This window comes from Planococcus citri, chromosome 5 (assembly GCF_950023065.1).
Source record: "Planococcus citri chromosome 5, ihPlaCitr1.1, whole genome shotgun sequence".
NCBI lineage: Eukaryota > Metazoa > Arthropoda > Insecta > Hemiptera > Pseudococcidae > Planococcus > Planococcus citri.
In genome coordinates, this window is record NC_088681.1 from 35,413,833 (window position 1) to 35,431,302 (window position 17,470).

At 34.7% G+C, this 17,470-nt stretch overlaps 1 protein-coding gene across 3 annotated transcripts in view; it reads right to left on the reverse strand.

The window, feature by feature from the left end:
* Positions 1 to 17,470, reverse strand: part of Ddr (discoidin domain-containing receptor 2) — a 283,685-nt gene that overhangs the window by 183,140 nt on the left and 83,075 nt on the right. For all 3 annotated transcript variants that reach the window (XM_065365262.1, XM_065365264.1, XM_065365260.1), the window contains exon 4: positions 7,223 to 7,276. The gene's annotated coding sequence lies outside the window, so the exon portion shown is untranslated. The remainder of the gene's footprint in view (positions 1 to 7,222; positions 7,277 to 17,470) is intronic.

The following is a 17,470-nucleotide window of genomic DNA, read 5'->3' on the forward strand; positions in this document are numbered from 1 at the left end:
TATAGATTTGCAAGAGCAAGAAAAACGGTGGGCACGTGATCTTTGAAAGTTGTATGCGAAGACAGAAGGGGTCGCAAGGTCGATATAATGTAAACATAAGGGGTAAAAGCTTAAGTTACGTGTTTCGATGTACGTAATTAGGTTATGAGGAGATAAATGCTGAATGCGAAATGTAGGTTGAATAGAAATTCATGATAATGGTTGGAGAGTGAGGAAGGAGGGGAGTGGTCATATTATAAGAGTAAAGCTGCTTTTTCAAATTTCTCTCAGTCTATCAACAGTTACCCAATTTTCTCATGAAATCCCTTTTCTTCAGTTTAAATTTTTGTACACTTTTTTCAATATTTACTTATATGAACTCCCTTATCCTTACTCCAGTTTTCGTTAAATCTGTCGAGAGAAATTTCAATTACTTAGTGACGATGACACGAAGCAAGTGACAGATGAAAATGAAAATTACGAATAATTCTTTCCTAAAGAGCTCTTATAGATTAACCAACCGCGCAACGAACTTCGATGTATGCAGTTTTCTTCCCCAGAGATTTGATTCGTGAAAAATACACGAGCACGACCAAAAACGACATTAATTATTCTTTTTTCAATATTTGTGATTCGAATGCGAAAAGTTTCAGCGTTTGGAGAAGTTCTTACATATTGTGAAAATCATTTGTCTCCTTTTTGACACCTTTGTTAGACTTGTTTGATAAAAGAAGTCTCGGAATTATTGATGGAAAAATGATGAATGATGAAGAATAATTATTGTTGTTGGTACTTTATTTTCTCATTTTGAAAAGCCAAACGACCCTATAATACGTTAGAAGACAAAGTTCAAGTCGTGATCTGAAACAGCTAGAGTTGTCGAGAGCCGATACGGACCCGGGGCAAATATCATCTTGGGCCCCATTTTTAAAGAAGAAGCTATGATGTGTTGAGGGTTTTGAGAGGGGGCTGAAGTCGAACTGAAAAGTTGTTGGCTGATTTGGAAGAAAAATATAAATTTTTCCAATTGATGTACATTCATATGACTTATGAAAATTTTTAATTTCTTTTTTGGATTTTTGTAGGTCTCAAATGTGAAATTTGTTTGCGAGAGCTTTTGAAAATTTTCATTTCGAGATGCTTAAAAACGAGTTTTTTTTATGGGAGGAGTTTATTTTTAAGTTTTTAAAATTTTAGAATTTGAATGATATTTTTTTTTTTTTTGAGAAGTTAATTTTAAAACAAACAGGCTAGACCAAAACGAGGGCGAAAGCTTTTGAAAATGTGTACTTTGAGAGGCAAAAAAACAATGTGTTTTCTTTTTAATGTGAGGACAAGGAGTTTATTATCTGGCTTTAAAACTTAATTTTTTTTAGAAATTTCCATCTTGATAAGCTACTTAAATTAGGGGTAACGGCCCTATATTTTTACCCCCCCCCCCAGGACATATCTTGAAATTTCTTCTGACTTAATGAAGCTAGCAAAAAACTGAAAAGCGCATTGAAATCGGAAAACATTCGTTGACAAGATTCGGTGTTTGTCAAAAGTCTATTTTCATTAGGTCCACCAAAAAAATATATTTTTTGCAAAAAAAACGAGTTCGCAATTTTTTACCCCCCCCCCACCCTCCATTTTTTCTGTGTTTTCAATAGTAACAACATAGATTTAACGTTTCCTAATAAATTATTAATTAATCACGCCAAAAAGTGCCCTTTCCGTTATTATTAGTGTATCCATTGCTTGAAAACATAATTGAGAATAAAATTGAGAATTTATAAAGATTATTTGTGCAAATTTTCAACAAAAAAAAAAATAATACACGCATTTTTGGACTCTAAAATTCCTGGACCACCAGATGAACACATTGTTTTTTAAAAGAAACTATTTTTTGGAAATTTTTTGCGGATATAATGTGGTGAAAAATTTGCTGTGAAAGTTTCTGCTCCAGTTTTCAGTTTTCATGTTACTTACTGCTATATTTAAAGTCTTCAATTTTGTTTGTTTCATTTGCTTTCATAGAAAACCTATATTAGAGGCGTATCGATCATTTATTCAATTTTTTTGGCTGATTATTTACATAGATGTAATCAACAGTAGAAAGTGTTCTTTGGACAATATTATTTGCAAAAGTTCAGAGCTGTACATTCAAGTACTTCCCCAAAAATGAATAAAATTGATATCACACCTTTGAACGATCGTCAGCGAGCAAAAATTCTGAGAATAGGGAGGGGTAAAAAAATTCAGAACAAAAATTAATATGGATTTTCTATTTTTTTACCCGGTAAAAAAAAAGAAAACTGGGCTTGATTCGTTCCCTATTTTTTACCCCCACCCCTAAAAATTGTTGGAAAACAATTTTGATGAAAAATAACTAGCTCATCTAACAGACCGCAGTGTGTAGCATTCAGCGATGTACTCATAAACTCATTTTGATGGAAATTAGTGCGACCCATCCTTAAAATCAAAACTCATTTTTACGTTTCTAGGGAGATAATCCGCTACATTATCTCCCGCTCGCTAATCGCTACGTGGACAAACTAGCGATTTTCTCCCTTAAAAACGTAAAATATTTTATGGAACAAGGGAGATAATGTGATCTTCAACCATTTTGAGTTACTTCCCTCACTTCGCTCGGGAAATAAACCTCAAAATTTCTTGAAAATCACATTATCTCCCTAGTTGCATAATCTACTATTTAAAAATTTTGTTAAGAAAATCGACTAAAATTCACATTACATTTTTCAAAGTCTCCTGAACCATGAACATTGAATGGAAAATGCAGCTTTTCAAGGACATTGTGTTCCAAAAGAAGCACAAAACATGTTAATATGGTTTTCAAATTGATTTATGACATTGGTGGCTTATTTTTTAGAAAATTCTTGGGGGGGGGGTAAAAAACTGGGCTGTTACCCCTATTTTTAAAAAAGTATTACTCGACGAAAATATTGTAATCAATTTTAAATTTTCAAAAATCCGCCAAAAATTGAAAAATCAATTTGGGAAGCTGAAATTTTGGTTTGGAGGTTTCAGACCATAGTCTTTCCAAAAATCGTGATTCTCTTCAAATCGAAAGTGGACACTTCGAGAGGCTCTCCCTCCATCCACTCTGGCAACAAAACATTCCCCAAAATTTGGGCAAAATGGCTTATCTTACACTGCAATAGAATGTACATTTCTAAAAACATCTACATAATTATTAAGTTACCTACTTCTAACAAGTAAGTCCAAGTAACATCCCACAAGATGGAATCTTTATTCTTTATGGTGACATTCACCTCTGGCAACATCTAACGAATATTTATTTTTCAACAAATAACACATAACTCTAACCCCAGATATTTTTGGGTCATATACCCTGAGATATGAAAAACTGCACACAAACGTCTACAAATAAGATATACCTACACGGACGAGCAGTACGCGGTAAATTTTCTCCGACGCGTACTTCAAAGAAGCCGAGCAATAAAAGTACACACATTCGATTTTCAAAGAATTGTAATTTTCATATAATAATAGTCAAGTGATTATAGCATTTTACGATGGTACGTACTACTACGTACCTACAGTACGTACATCTACATGCAGTACCGCCAACACCGCCACACAGTCGTAAAATATGCTTCCAAATCCTAATACGGAGGTATACATATACGAGTGAGAATGGGCTAAAACCAATAATGCAGCGTCAATGATGATTGATGATTTTGGAAATTTGTATTTTATCGTACATTCAGTTTACTGTGGATTAAAGCTTTAGCGACAGCTCGTCCGATATTTCCTCTCGCACTTGTCTGTAGTATAGTGTGATTCTGCGGAAATGACCGCAGCACTGACGTATAGGTTATGTAGCCTTTTGACTGCCTATTTTAAACGTATACTCGAGCAAAATATGTACACCAGGTACTCCTACCTCTACCCCTACCTATACCTACACATATCTAGCATTATAATGGATTCGATAATTTTTCACGCCAAGTTGATAATATGACTGGAAATTTTCGATGGTTCGCGAATATCGCGGGAGCATTAAAACCGATGTAAAACATTCATAGGTAAGCACTAGCACGTCGAAGAGCTTTTAGTCGTTAATCCTCGGGCGCGTGTGCTGGCTAAAAAATAATTTAAAAAAATAAAACCATCGAGTAGGGATTTTCAAAACGCTTTAAAAGCTTGTAATTAAAATTTTTTTAAATATTTGTTCCACCGGAGAGAGGAAAAAAAAGAAAGAAATAAATACTTAATACGTACGTTGCAAGCGTATGATGCGGTTATTGCCACACTGCCACCACTGGAGCGTATGTGTGTATAGATTATGTAAACAAATGAAGCTTTCGCAAATGTTTGCGGCTTTAATCCGTCATTTACTAGTAACAAAATGAGGATTATAATCGTTACGATCTTTACTTAAATACGCAGGAAGTACGTCGGATTTATTCTCATATTCTGCGAAAATCGTACCATCAAGAGCGAGCAAGAGGTAGAGGAAGAATCGCATATACACCAGCCTCCAGCCTAGATGAACAAGCCAAGCTGCTCGCTCAGAAAGAGATACACAGACAGAGCAGAACGTATATACACGAAAGTGGGATTAGCGTTTTGTGCAGAGCATTTGTAACGATAATGCGCTTATAAAATGGCATCAGGTGTTTGAAAATATTCTCTGCGCCGCAGCAATCGTTTCCTATGTATTCGTATGTTGGGTGTTTTTTTTCCTTTCTCTCTCTTTCTCTCTCATATTGCCTTTTTCTCTCAAAGACACAGCGATGGAGTGCGGCGGTTAATGTACGAGGCAAATCGCGAATTTTTTTTTACGTACATTACGTTATTGTTGTTACGGCGCGAAGCATTCTCGGCGATGTTAATTAAACCGGGGGTTTTTTATTTTAACGCCAGACAGTGGTGGAAAATGGCGCTAGAGTTGCTCGGTTTTTATAGAAAACTTGATTTATGTCGTTTTTTTTTTCAATTTTACCCCCCTTTTTCCCGGTTTTGTTATTTTATTCGCGAGAGAGTAAAAAAATTGAAATGGTTTGTAAAGCGGATTGCCTTTGCCTTCAATTGTAACCGCCTTTGTAAAGATTCAATTCGCGAGCTCTACACGGTTAAAGTGTAGGTAATGCGTTATTTACGCTATTGTTATGGAAAAAGAATATTTTCGAGATTATTTTACGAGAATTCGAGCAGATTTATTTGGGATTTTGTGAGCAGGTTTTGATGTAAATGCTTACCTAATCGTATCTGTGCTTTTACGTAAGAAAATCAAGTTATCTATTGAGCTTGAAATACCTGCATCTTTGCTTCATGTGAGTCAATTTTTAAGTACTTTGAATAGATAGTGTTTTCCATATGACTTTGTTGTAGGTATACCTATTGTAGGTGTGCCTTTTTTAGGTCAATAAAAATTCGTCAAAAATCTGAAAATGATGATCTAGGGCCCCTAAAATGGTGATTAGGGTGATTTTAGAACATGCTTTTTGGATCTAGATTGGTTTAGTTCGAATCAGGATGGGGTAGGACTGCTTGTTTGAAACGTTCCTTCAATGAGATCACATCAGCCTTTCTCTTTCTATCGTATTGAATGAATCTAAGAATCAGTCAAGTAAGTATAGATCTAAAAACTGAATTATTTAAAGAAAAAAAAATTACCCAATCTTTGCATGCAAATTTTTATAGCTGAACAACGTGTGATTTTTATAGTTAAAATGCAGCATAATCATTCACACAGCTGTTTCCAGGACCGTTGAGGGAGGGGGGCAGTTTTCCCAGGACCCACGCCTCCTGAAGAAGGCTCGACAAAATAAGGGCCATTTTTTACTTCTCGAAACACAAAGTTTTGAAAGCTTTTGCCCACACTTTGCTCGGGCAATCAAGTTGTGGCTCATTCTCGACTAGGTACCTAGTTTAAAAGACAAGGTTTATTCAGATTTGAATTTATTTCAAGGAAGACACCTCGAGTGTGTTTTTTTGACCAGGATATTAAGTTATTAAGGAAAAAATTTCAAACAATCATTAATTTTCTGTTCTCAGAAATTTTTTGAAAATTGCACAAATGTCTGTAGCTTGTTCAAAACCAACCTAAAAATTTTAATTTCATAATTTCGAGCCATTTTGGAGCCTCCAGCGTGATTTTTGATTTCTCCAAAATTTAAAAATTTCTCATCTGCTCAAATGAAGATGCTCTTTAATCAAGTCGAGATCCTCTTGTTTCATCACGAATTTGAAATCGTGCAAGTTGTGCTCGACTTTTTTTTTCAGTTCAACTTTACTGCACTGAACTGATTATTGAGCACCCCACCACAATTCATTATTTGTTAAATTTTATGGAGAGGGTGTTTATTTTGAGTCCCTCTGGCTTCTTTCCACGCGGACAGTTGAACTTTTTCATAAAACTTTTTGCTCAGTACCCAAGCTTTTGATTTTCAAAAGTTGTACAAAAATCGCTCTAGCAGCCAAACCTTTATACCAAACTGACTCTGTGGGGAGTGTTTTAAAAATGGAATTCTTCAAGAAATTCAGTGCTGCCAAGAGATCGGCGCTAAAATGCACTGTTGTCTTATATATGTGCGTTTGAAATGGTAAAGTTTTTTTTGGATGACCCTGTACTTAATTTTAAGCTGCTCAAATTCATTTCCACAACTTTTTGAAATTATTTTTTTTTAATTCTGAAAAAAAATGAAAATCACGCAGAATGACTGAAAATGCTGAAATTCAGTAGTCCGAAGTTGTTGATATTAGTTTCAAGACTAATTTTCATCATTTTCAATGAATAAATTTTGAAAAAGCACAAATCGTAGAAAATATTGTCAATTTTGATTTTTCAAGAATTCGTCAAAAGTAAAAATAAAAATCAACTTGAGAAGCTGAAATCTAGGTTTTGAGGGTTTCAGACAGTACCTTTTCCAAACATCACGGTCAAGTTCAAATCTCAAGCAGACTTCTTGAGGGGTTTTAAAGTCAGATCTCAGATTATCAAAAATTGTCCACCAATTTTTTCATCACAGGATTACTTCAGTTTCTTGCCAGTAAACCTGATTTTATTAGACCCAAACTTGAGTTGATTGAACATTTTGATGTAAGTGTGAAAGGTATTCACATGAAGCAATGGTTCTCGTTAGGTTTGGGGGTAAGAAAAGAATCTGTTTGCTTACTTAATCGGTCTATAATCTGCTACACAAAAAATCTACAGTCTATTTCTCGTACTTACATACGAGAAATGAAAGATATGAAATAATTGAAAACTCACCGAAAGTTATGACTTAAAGAATCCGCATTCCCGCTGATACATCTGTTTTTTCTTCTGAAAAAAAAAACAAGCAAACATAATAATTAAACGACGAATTTTTTAATTTCCAATATAATAGGTATTCATATTTTTTTAATTTAGAAATCTTCCCCAATGGCTTTGAGAAAGAAAAAAAAATTGGAAAGCCAGTTTTTTTTTTGAAAAAAATGTTGACCTCACCAAATTACCCCCATAATTCAAAAAAAATGAAAAAAATTAAGGTACCTATTATACTTAGATATGGCAAGATTGGCATTTGGCCGACTTCCTTGCAAAAAGATGTTTCCCTGTGAGACCAAGTCCAATGTTAGTCCAGCTTGAAATCTACTTTTGGGTAGAACATGGCCTTTAAAAAATTAAAAAATTTTCATGCATCATAAAATTGTTTAGATTGTTGGTCATCTTTTAGTTACAGTTAAAAAATGAAAATCACGATTTTTTGCATACGAGACTCAGGGGGAGATTTTTTGGGTCTCCTGGAGGTACTTTTTCAAAATTTGAGTGAAAGGCCAATTCATCTATGTAAATTTACTAGTTTAAAGGAAGATGCATTTCAGAATGATTTATCTAAATAGGCTTAGTAAATTAGGAAAAATTGGCCAATTTAGGGCAAAAAAAAGTTCTTTCGCTGTAGCTCCTTCAAATTTAAATTTGATGTCTTTCCCCTTCATTATTTTATTGATCTGAAACCTTTGATGGAAAGATAATGCTGCCACACTAACGATAAGGTAACGAAAGACAATTTTTCGCCATTTCTTCTTTCTGTCTCTGGTTATATAGTTTTGGGCGTATCGTATTGTCTCCCAAATTGATAGAACATTCTACTCTTTTGTTTTCTTTTTCCAAAGGTCTTTCTTACGTAGTATTTTTTCTAGCATTCTCATTAAACGTTGGAAGGAAAAAAATTCCAAGTGGAGCGTGAAAAAAGAACCAGGTATGTAGGGTAAAGTTGCTTGAAAAAATAATAATTTCGTATACCTTACAAACGCACGGAGACAAGAAAAGCGTATTTTTTATCGAGTAATTTTTCATATAAAACAAAAATACCTGCCCGAATAAGAAGAGCCGAGGTACAAAACGAAAGTAGGACGAGATTAGGGAGAGGGGAAAATACACGAAAAATATACGTACGTCGTAAACCTGGCTAAAAAATATTTTTTAGTTGTTTAGATTTATGAATATATAGTACCTACTACTAGCTACTACCTATGTATGTTAAAGTTTCTGAAAAGTACTCATATTGTATATGGTATGGTACAGTAGGGCTTACGCGTAGGTAGGTATAGTGCGTCGTTTTTCTCTCTCTCTCTCTTTCAAACGTGTGTAATGCGTATGTGTCGCGGCAGTTATTTTATAAGTTATTTTTCCATTATTATTATTAAAAAGAAAAAGAAACACCGTCACTATGGAAACGAAAGTACCACGATTTCGTGTGTATAAAAAATTTAAAGCATTCCAATTTCGTCGGTATAAATTAACTCGGACGCCGAGAGTTAAAGGTAGTCGTATTTTTGTGCTTATAACTTGTTACCATTAGGCTTTATTTCTATTTGTTTCTCCCCTGTCACCCTTTCCCTTACTTTTGGATGTTATTCTGGCATAGAAATACGCGCTCATCCACATAACTAAAAAAGTAAAAGTAAAAAAATAGCACCAGAATGAGTATACCTCGAGAGTCTACTACGAGTACGTTCGAGTTTTGGTTATATTATAAAATAAACAACTCGTTATTTAAGTTTTTTTCTTCTAATTTTACCATCCCTACCGGCTACAGCAATGGCGACGTTGGTGGTGAGAAATAAGCCGGAAAATAATTCCGCCAGAGGTGAAACAAATTTAATTTTGAAGACCAACTCGGTGAAATTTGAAAAGCCGCCTTAATGCCGGCGAATTGATTCGTAGAGGAAATTATCTCGTGCCACGAGCCCCGAGATGCGTTCAGAGAATAGGCTTTCCATGCGAAAGATGCAGCATCGCGCATACCGAAAATGTATTCGTATTCGAACGTAAAACTTGGTGGCTTTGGCGCATACAAATCCCTTTCGACAATCGGCCTCGCTGTTGTATTGTAAGCGAGAAAAACGCCGTTGTCGGTCGCCTGTTGTCTGAAAAATTCACTGCGAGATTGCAGACGACGACGGTGCGAAAACATAGAATTGTAATAAGTGAATAAATGGATATGACGTGTAAAAGTTGAACGAGAATTAAAATATCCTCGGGATATTCTGCAAATATTGCGTGTTCGGCTTGCTGAATGCGTCGGTCGAGTTTTTCACTTTTTCAAAAACAAGGCAGAATATAGGGTTGAATGCCACTCTGAACCTATGTGAAAGAGTTGTGTGAAAATGTGGTGGTTTATGATGTGATTTATCAGATGAAAGCAGTGCAAATAACAGGAACTGAGTTGTTTTATCTTTGCATCGTGAATTCTTCATGAATCTGATTTACTCAAATGCTCATATCCTCATATTCGATCAAAAATTATGCTCCAAAATCAAATATCAATGGAAAATAAAATATTTTAGAGGGAAAGAAAAGAGTTGGAATAATTTTAAAATGATCAAAAATCAAATCAACTTCTTCGAAATCGTAAATCTCCTTTGCTTAGCTGAAATGTTCAAAAATTGATTGTTGGTAAATCGAGGCTCAAACTTTGATTTCTCAAGAGTACACGTAATATTTTAATGCCCAATTCCATTCCAATCTATCACTGTTCCATTCCATTAAACATATCCACTAGTCTAAGGCTCCAGGCCTGCTATCGAACACTTCACTTGTAAATACAGCTGCACCTGTATAGTGAGAAATTGTCTCTACACAACGAATTAATGCGCTGTAATGGGCCAGAGAATTATTAATGGAATCACCGTAGTATCTCGCAGTATGACTTACCGAACTTTACCGGTACCCGGCTGCTCATCGTAGTGGAATCTTTAATCTACTAACTATAAGCGGTATTAGGAGTATTGTTACGTGTGCCACGGTGACGACCGAGATAAATTTAACGTGAAAAAATTTCTTCAAAAAGAAATAGACCACACACGGTAAGTATATAAGTTGACACAGTTGGAGTTTATCATTTTTCTAAGGCCCGCCTCGCGCCTCCCTTTCCCTATCCTCATTCCGCGCTTCGTTTTCAGATAAGAAATGTGTAAAGAGAAGAAAAACGCGTCATTATTAACAGCTTCTGAACTTCAAAAACATATATTTTTAAATCTGCTGGTTACATTCGGCATGCCCTTTGAACCTATATGTACTCTTTGTTGTCACAACGTCATAAAGTGAAAAATTACAATAACGAGTGAGGTTGTTAAATCGATGTGTTCGGTTAATAACGCACAATGTGTACGAAGTGGCAAAGTGGCACGCTAGCAACTGTAGGATAGAGGTACCTACATGTATGGCAAATGTGTTGCTGAAATATTTTCCTTTGAAGTGAAAACTTTTTTTTTTCCTCTAGACAAATTTGTTCCTTTCTGTGTATATCGAAGGTGTTTTTCTTTCCAGTTCATTCGTACGTGGAATGTCGATGTGGGGTACATTTTTGTTTATCGCGTTGATGGGATTTTTCGTTGGATTTTGAAAGGTTTTTTTCCCTTTTCTTCGAAGATGAAAATTACAGAATTTTTTTTTTGAAAGTGTGGAAAACTCAGAATTGAAGAGAAGTGTGTCTTAAGCGAAAAAATGTCATGTGAATTTGCCTCCTGAGTCCTGGATTATGCTCATCTCAAGGACAAACATCTATAAAAATTATCATAAACTGAAGAAATGCTGGTACATACTTAAAATGGAAAAGTCGCATGAAAGCGTCTTTAAAATAATTCATTTAAGAACACGAACTACCTAACAAAAAAATGATGAAATTTTCAGTGAAACTCGACAAAATTTAGAAGAAGCAAACCCATTGTATGTATAAGTTACCATTAAATTGATGGAATTTGTCAAAAATTTCAAGAAAAAGTATTAAAAAATACAAATAGTGAAATTATATAAAAATACAAGGTATCTACCTACCTACCTACCTACAAAAAAAATCAATGCAGTTCCCAAAAAGTGATAAATTATTTTTAGTGAAATTAGATGAAAACGGTATGATACCTAATTTTGTAATAAAAAAATGGTGAAAATGATATGTATACGTCTTAATATAAAAACACAACTACTTCAATATAAAAATCAATTCACGTTACCAAAAAGTATGTACCTACTTAAGGAAATTTGTAAAACTTGCGAAAGACTGCACGAAGATAGGTTTAAAATACTTACGTAAAATCATTTGAAAATCAAACACAAGAAAAATGAAACAAATTATGAACTTTCACTACTTTTTATCAATTTTAATGATTTTCTTGCGTTTTCCCATCATTCTAACATATTTGAAACTCTTTTTGAGAAAATCTCTGCCAATTTTTACTGAAAATGAAAAATGTCAGCAATTTCATAGAGATTTACAGTGCTTTCATACAGCTGCAATTTCTGCTAAATTTTCATCTATTGTTAATTCGCAGCAATTTTAATGCGTTAATCTAGCAATATTTTCAAGTCATTTAGATTGTTTTTTAAATTTTCTGTCACGAATCGAGTAGATATTTCTTGTGAGCGTGTATGTATGTGTGTGGGGGGGAGGGAATTGTCGATGCGAAGAATCCACTTTTCTATTTTATATTTTCACAATAGTAGATACTCCCTTGTAATGAAAATTTTCCATTTTTTTGGCTCAAACTTCAGCCAAAAAATGATTCCCAATTTTTTTTTCATGACATTTTATGACTAATTCTGAACCGAAATTCAGCATATTCGAGTAGAAAAATTTGTCTTTCAATGAACAGGGGATCATTATTTGAAATGGACCAGTCAATCGTACTCGGCGATCTTGAAATACTTGGAAACAGGGGCGCGAATGGGTAAATTTTTCTGACATGTCACCAAATTTCACAACCACCCCCCCCTAAAAAATATAACTTTATTAATAATGGAAAAAAAATGAAAAAAAGAAAATAAAATACAAAACGTTGAGCAAAAAATTGTTGTGCAGAAAAAATCACAAAAAAAAACAAAACTTTAAAATTGAATTTCAGGCAAAAAAATTATTTAAAAAAAAACATTCTAATTAAAATTTGATAATGAAACATGGATCAAAACTTTGGCATGCGAAACTTTTTAGCAACTGAAGCTGCGGCAATTTTTATGACAGAAAATGAAAATTTTTCGCATCTTTGTGGAAAAAAAACCGAGGCTTTTTAGTTACAATTCTGGTAAAAATAAGCAAAAATTTTTCTAATTTTTGGCAAGAAGCTGGACTTTTTGACAATTGACAAAAAAGTGTTACTTTCTCGCCATTTTTGTCGCAAAAAGTGCAACTTTTGAGCAACTTTTTGAAAAAAAACGAGATTTTTAGCAGTTTTTTGAGAAGAGTGAAATTTTTTGGAATTTTTTGCCAAAAAACAATTTTTATCAAGAAACGAAACTTTTTGGAAAATCTGACAAAAAGCAGGACTTTTTCCAATTTTTGGCAGAAAACGAAAGTTGGACAGTCTTTTTGGCAATTTATGAAAGAAAATGAAGAGTGATATTCCAAAACTCGCTTTGTCCATTTTTATCAAAGTTGAGTTTTCAGTGGTACCTGGTAGATGAAGTATTAACTCACATTCCTACACCATCAACCTACCAAAATGAGGTGTTGAACTCACCTAAATAGCCAATTCACTGAATATTTAAAAAAAAATTATGTTCCAAAACGCGCTTTGTTCATTTTTATTGAAATTTTTTTCAGCAGTATTTAGTGGATGAAGTGTATACCTACACTCCTACATCATAAATCCACCCAAATAAAGTGCTAAACTCGCCTAAAAAGCCAATTTACCCGTTTAAAGGGAAACTGTTTTTCCTCTTTCCTGAAAAGTTGTGAAAATGGACAAAGCGAGTTTTGGAATATCACTCTTCAAATGAAAATTTTTCGAAATTTTTTGGTAGATATAAAAGAGAGATTTTTAGCAGTTTTGGTAAAATATGCAAGAATTTTTCCAATTTTTGGCAAAAATCTGGACTTTTTGACACTTGACAAAAAAGTGTTACTTTTTCGATATTTTTGTCCCAAAAGGTGTGACTTTTGCACAACATTTTGTAAAAACCAAAATTTTAAGCAGTTTTTTGAGAAGAATAAAATTTTTTGGAATTTTTCGCCAAAAAACGACAATTTTCATCGATTTTTATCAAGAAACGAGACTTTTCAGAAAAATTGACAAAAAGCGAGACTTTTTCCAATTTTTGGTAGAAATCGAAAGTTGGACTTCTTTGCTTGATTTTTCCAATAAGCCATATTATAAAACCATACAAATACCAGAACAAGGTGCTATACCAAACTGTAACTTATTGGTAGAAAACGAACACGAAACCAAAATATCACGACGAGTTCTCTCCTCTCATTCCATTAATTTTTCTATAGGTGAGACAGGTTGCGGTGGCGATAACGACGCGGCGGCGTGGCGGCGTGGCTTGGTGGCGTTCGCGAGATAATTATCGTCGTAATTTCCCTTCTCGACGGTGTATCGTATCTTTCGGCGATTTCGTGCAAATGCATATCGCTCGGTAATAAGCACGTTGCGTGTAAGGCAAACAATGTAACTCGAAATGCGGTATTTAATTGGTTTCGAATTTTTGAATGGTTTCACTATTTGTATAGCGGAGCGTAAAATATGCTCAATAGTCGAATTTACATATTAAATGGCGCGACGAACGGTGTAGCGCGGAGCACCTCATCGCTCGCCAGCCCTGGTCGGATCATTCGTTATAACTAAATTTCAAAAGTTCAAGTCGATGTAATTTCATCGCCAGCAGTCGAGGTGTACGAATAATTCAAACGAGACGTTGAATTATTTATAGACCAGATTCGATTATATATTTTTTCAAATTACGTATCACGTGGTATGGTTTAAAATTAACGCGCTGGGCTGCGCGCAATTTGAACCAAAAAATACGTAAATCGTTCGCTACAGGTGTGGGTTTTAGGTATACCCTCGTGTGGTTTATCTCCCCCACCCCCCCGTCTTCCTCCAAGTGGCACTTCTTCGAGCACTCTATGGAGTATGGAAATTGGCTATATAGGTACGTAAATCTGGATATACCTATGCCTACCTGTTTCGTATTTCACGTATAAGGAATGTATCTATATTGAGCACGCAATCAATGGTCGAGAAATCGAACGTTACCAAATCGTAAAACAAAATCAAAACGCGATACCTGCTGTTGCGATCGTATAATATTGTACACTATACGTTTCGCTTAACGGAATACGAATGGGAAAATTAGGTATTCTGGCGATGGTTCTGATTGAATAAGCAGAAATGAGCTATTGTATTATCGAATAAGGTACATTATATGCTCGTCGTAGACGCACATTTTATACCAAATGAGACAGATCTGCTATACCTAATTATACACAGTGTCCTCTATCAAATATCTGTCGATTTTTTCTCTCGTATATTTGGACTTATAACTAGATAGGATAAATAAATAAATAAATAAAAAGCCTAGTATCAACAGGGTGCCTCTGTCAATATTTGAAGGGACTTCTCTGTCCTTTCAAATGTCAAAATAAAAGCTCTATTCCCACTACACGAATTTTCTTCCATAAAACAACAAAACACCTATTTAGTCTACGAAGAAGAAAAGGTAGAATCGAGATGAGAAACTTAATGAAAACCAAGTCTAAGTACTTACTCTGGTAATACGTCTTCTTGATAGACGACGATGATGCTTCGGTTCGCAGTGTATAGTATGGTAAGGCTTACCGGAAGTGGAGGCTTTGGCGAGCGTGCCAGGATGTGGTAATAACAGTTTAGTAAATACGCGCGTCCGCATTCGTATTAATAAAGGCTCGACTTAATGGACCAAAAAATTATAGTATACGTGTTTTTGATGACGAAGGATGTACTTTTGGACTTGACGAAAATTAGTAATGAAAAATGTCTCCATTATTAGCGACTACCTACATACTCGTATACCTAGATTGTCACAGGTATACGTTTATGTGTATATCTATTCTACAATGATAAGTATCTAGTGCTAAGGGAAAATATCACCGTATTTCAGTAGCTCTTTAACCACACGCCAGCTATGCTGTCGTTGTCGTGTAGAAATAATATGGATACGTTTAGAAGCGTGTCCGACACCGGCACCGACGCTACTCGTTTCGAAAATGATTTGTGACTGTTTACAGATGTTTTTTAAAAAATATTTTCGTCATACATGTGTCAGTGCAGAGAGGGGGCATACGGCTAAGCCGACTATGATGGCGGTATTTGAGGCAGAGGCGCTCTGTGCTGCATTTCTACTTTTCCATACCTACCTACCTACTACCTACCTATAGGAATACACGTATGTAGATATATTATTATGAAAGATCAAGTAGCTATTTTTCACATCTGTACCTCAGATATGTGTACTGTACAGTGTATCATAATTTTAACTATGTGGATATGGAAACGGTGATGTATTTTAACGACATTTACGTGCGTATTATCACAAGTTGTAATTTCAAGCTGATAAATTAACGCGCCGCAACTATCGTGCCACCAGATGCCAATGATGAATGAAATTTTGAATTTTGGACTAGCTTTCACATACCTTTATACATATCTAGTATCTACCTATCTACATGCTGTCAAATGCGGCCGAAGTTTCGTTCTGTTGTTTTTGGGTAGGTATACAAGTAGCCAACTTATTCTCCTCTTGCATTTTGGTTGATCTGATAAAATAGATTTTTATATGGAGAAATTCAAATAAATTTTCATTTTCTGCAAAATTTTATCTGTAACAAAAATGCTTCGAATTTGACAAAAAACGCACATACTCCCTCCTCCCAACCAGACTTGTTCTCTCGAGTGAGAAAATAATTAAATCCTTATTTTTTATCTTCTGATATCTCTCTTTTCAAGAGACAAGGCTCCCTCGGTCCTTTACTCTCTTATTAGAGGCCTCTAAAGTTGAAAAATCCTCTCTCTCTGTCAAAAAAAAGAAATGGTAATTTCTTTTAAAAATCTCAATCAGTGTGAGGATTTTTTTTGAAAAATTTCATTTTCAAAAAAATTCATTATTTTGCGGAGTTTTACCCACAAACGGGTTTGGGATTACTTTTAGAAATTTATGGGGATTATAGAGTGGTGAGGGGGGGGGTCGAAACTATTATAGAGTACGTTTTTCTTGAAGATAATGGGCCAAAATCTAATGATTGAAATGTACTTGTAGAAAGGTGAACATTTCAATTTTTGAGTAGGAGCTGAGGGGGTAAGTTTCATCTTTTGTGGTTTTTCGATGAAAATGAAACAAATCAAAGGATTGGAAATAATGCAAAAACGTGAAATAGTGGATTGTAAAACTACGAAGAAGATGTGATTTTCAACGAATTTTGAGGTTCACGTCTTACGAGCACATCACCTATCCTAACTCTCAAGAAATGTTGCCTCAAAAGTTTGTTCTCAATTGTTCAACATTTTATACACATAGTGTTGGATAGTTCCTTTCAACAATATTTATATTTTGTTTAGTTAAACTTAAAAGGCAGTATTTTCCAAAAAAAAAAAAAAAAAAAAATGGTTTTCAGAATCGAGACCAAAATGGAATGAAGATTTTAAGATATATGCAGGATGGATCAAACAAGGAGGTGGGTACTTGAATCGTATATTCACATCTTTCTTAATTTCAATAGTCAGGCAAAAAAAAAATGAAAAGACTGAAAAGATAAAACCTACATTAAGCTTTCAATTTCATAATATACCTACTTAAATGGACCCTAATAATCTCTTCAGAAATTGCAACATTATTCAATTCATTTAATACAAAAAAAGTACCCCCCCCCCCCAGCTAAAAAGAAGCAGCAACCAAATAGGGGACCGGCAAATTGCACGTATGAAATTGCACGTAAGAAAATTGCACGTGTGAAATTGCACGTATACAATTGAACGTGTGTGATAATTGCACGCATGTGAAAATAGAACGTCGGCAAATTTAACGTCTCAAAATGATTTAATAATGTGAGATTTTCACCAACCCAAAATACAGTTTCAAAACGTTCTGACTTCTGAGCAGTTCTGGAGCCTCCAGCGGATTTTTGTAAGTTGAAATTTTCGCAAAATGTTACTCAAAGAAGGTGGAAAGCTAAAATTTACTTCAACATGCTGAGTCAATTGGAGACGGTTTCAAGGCGTTCTG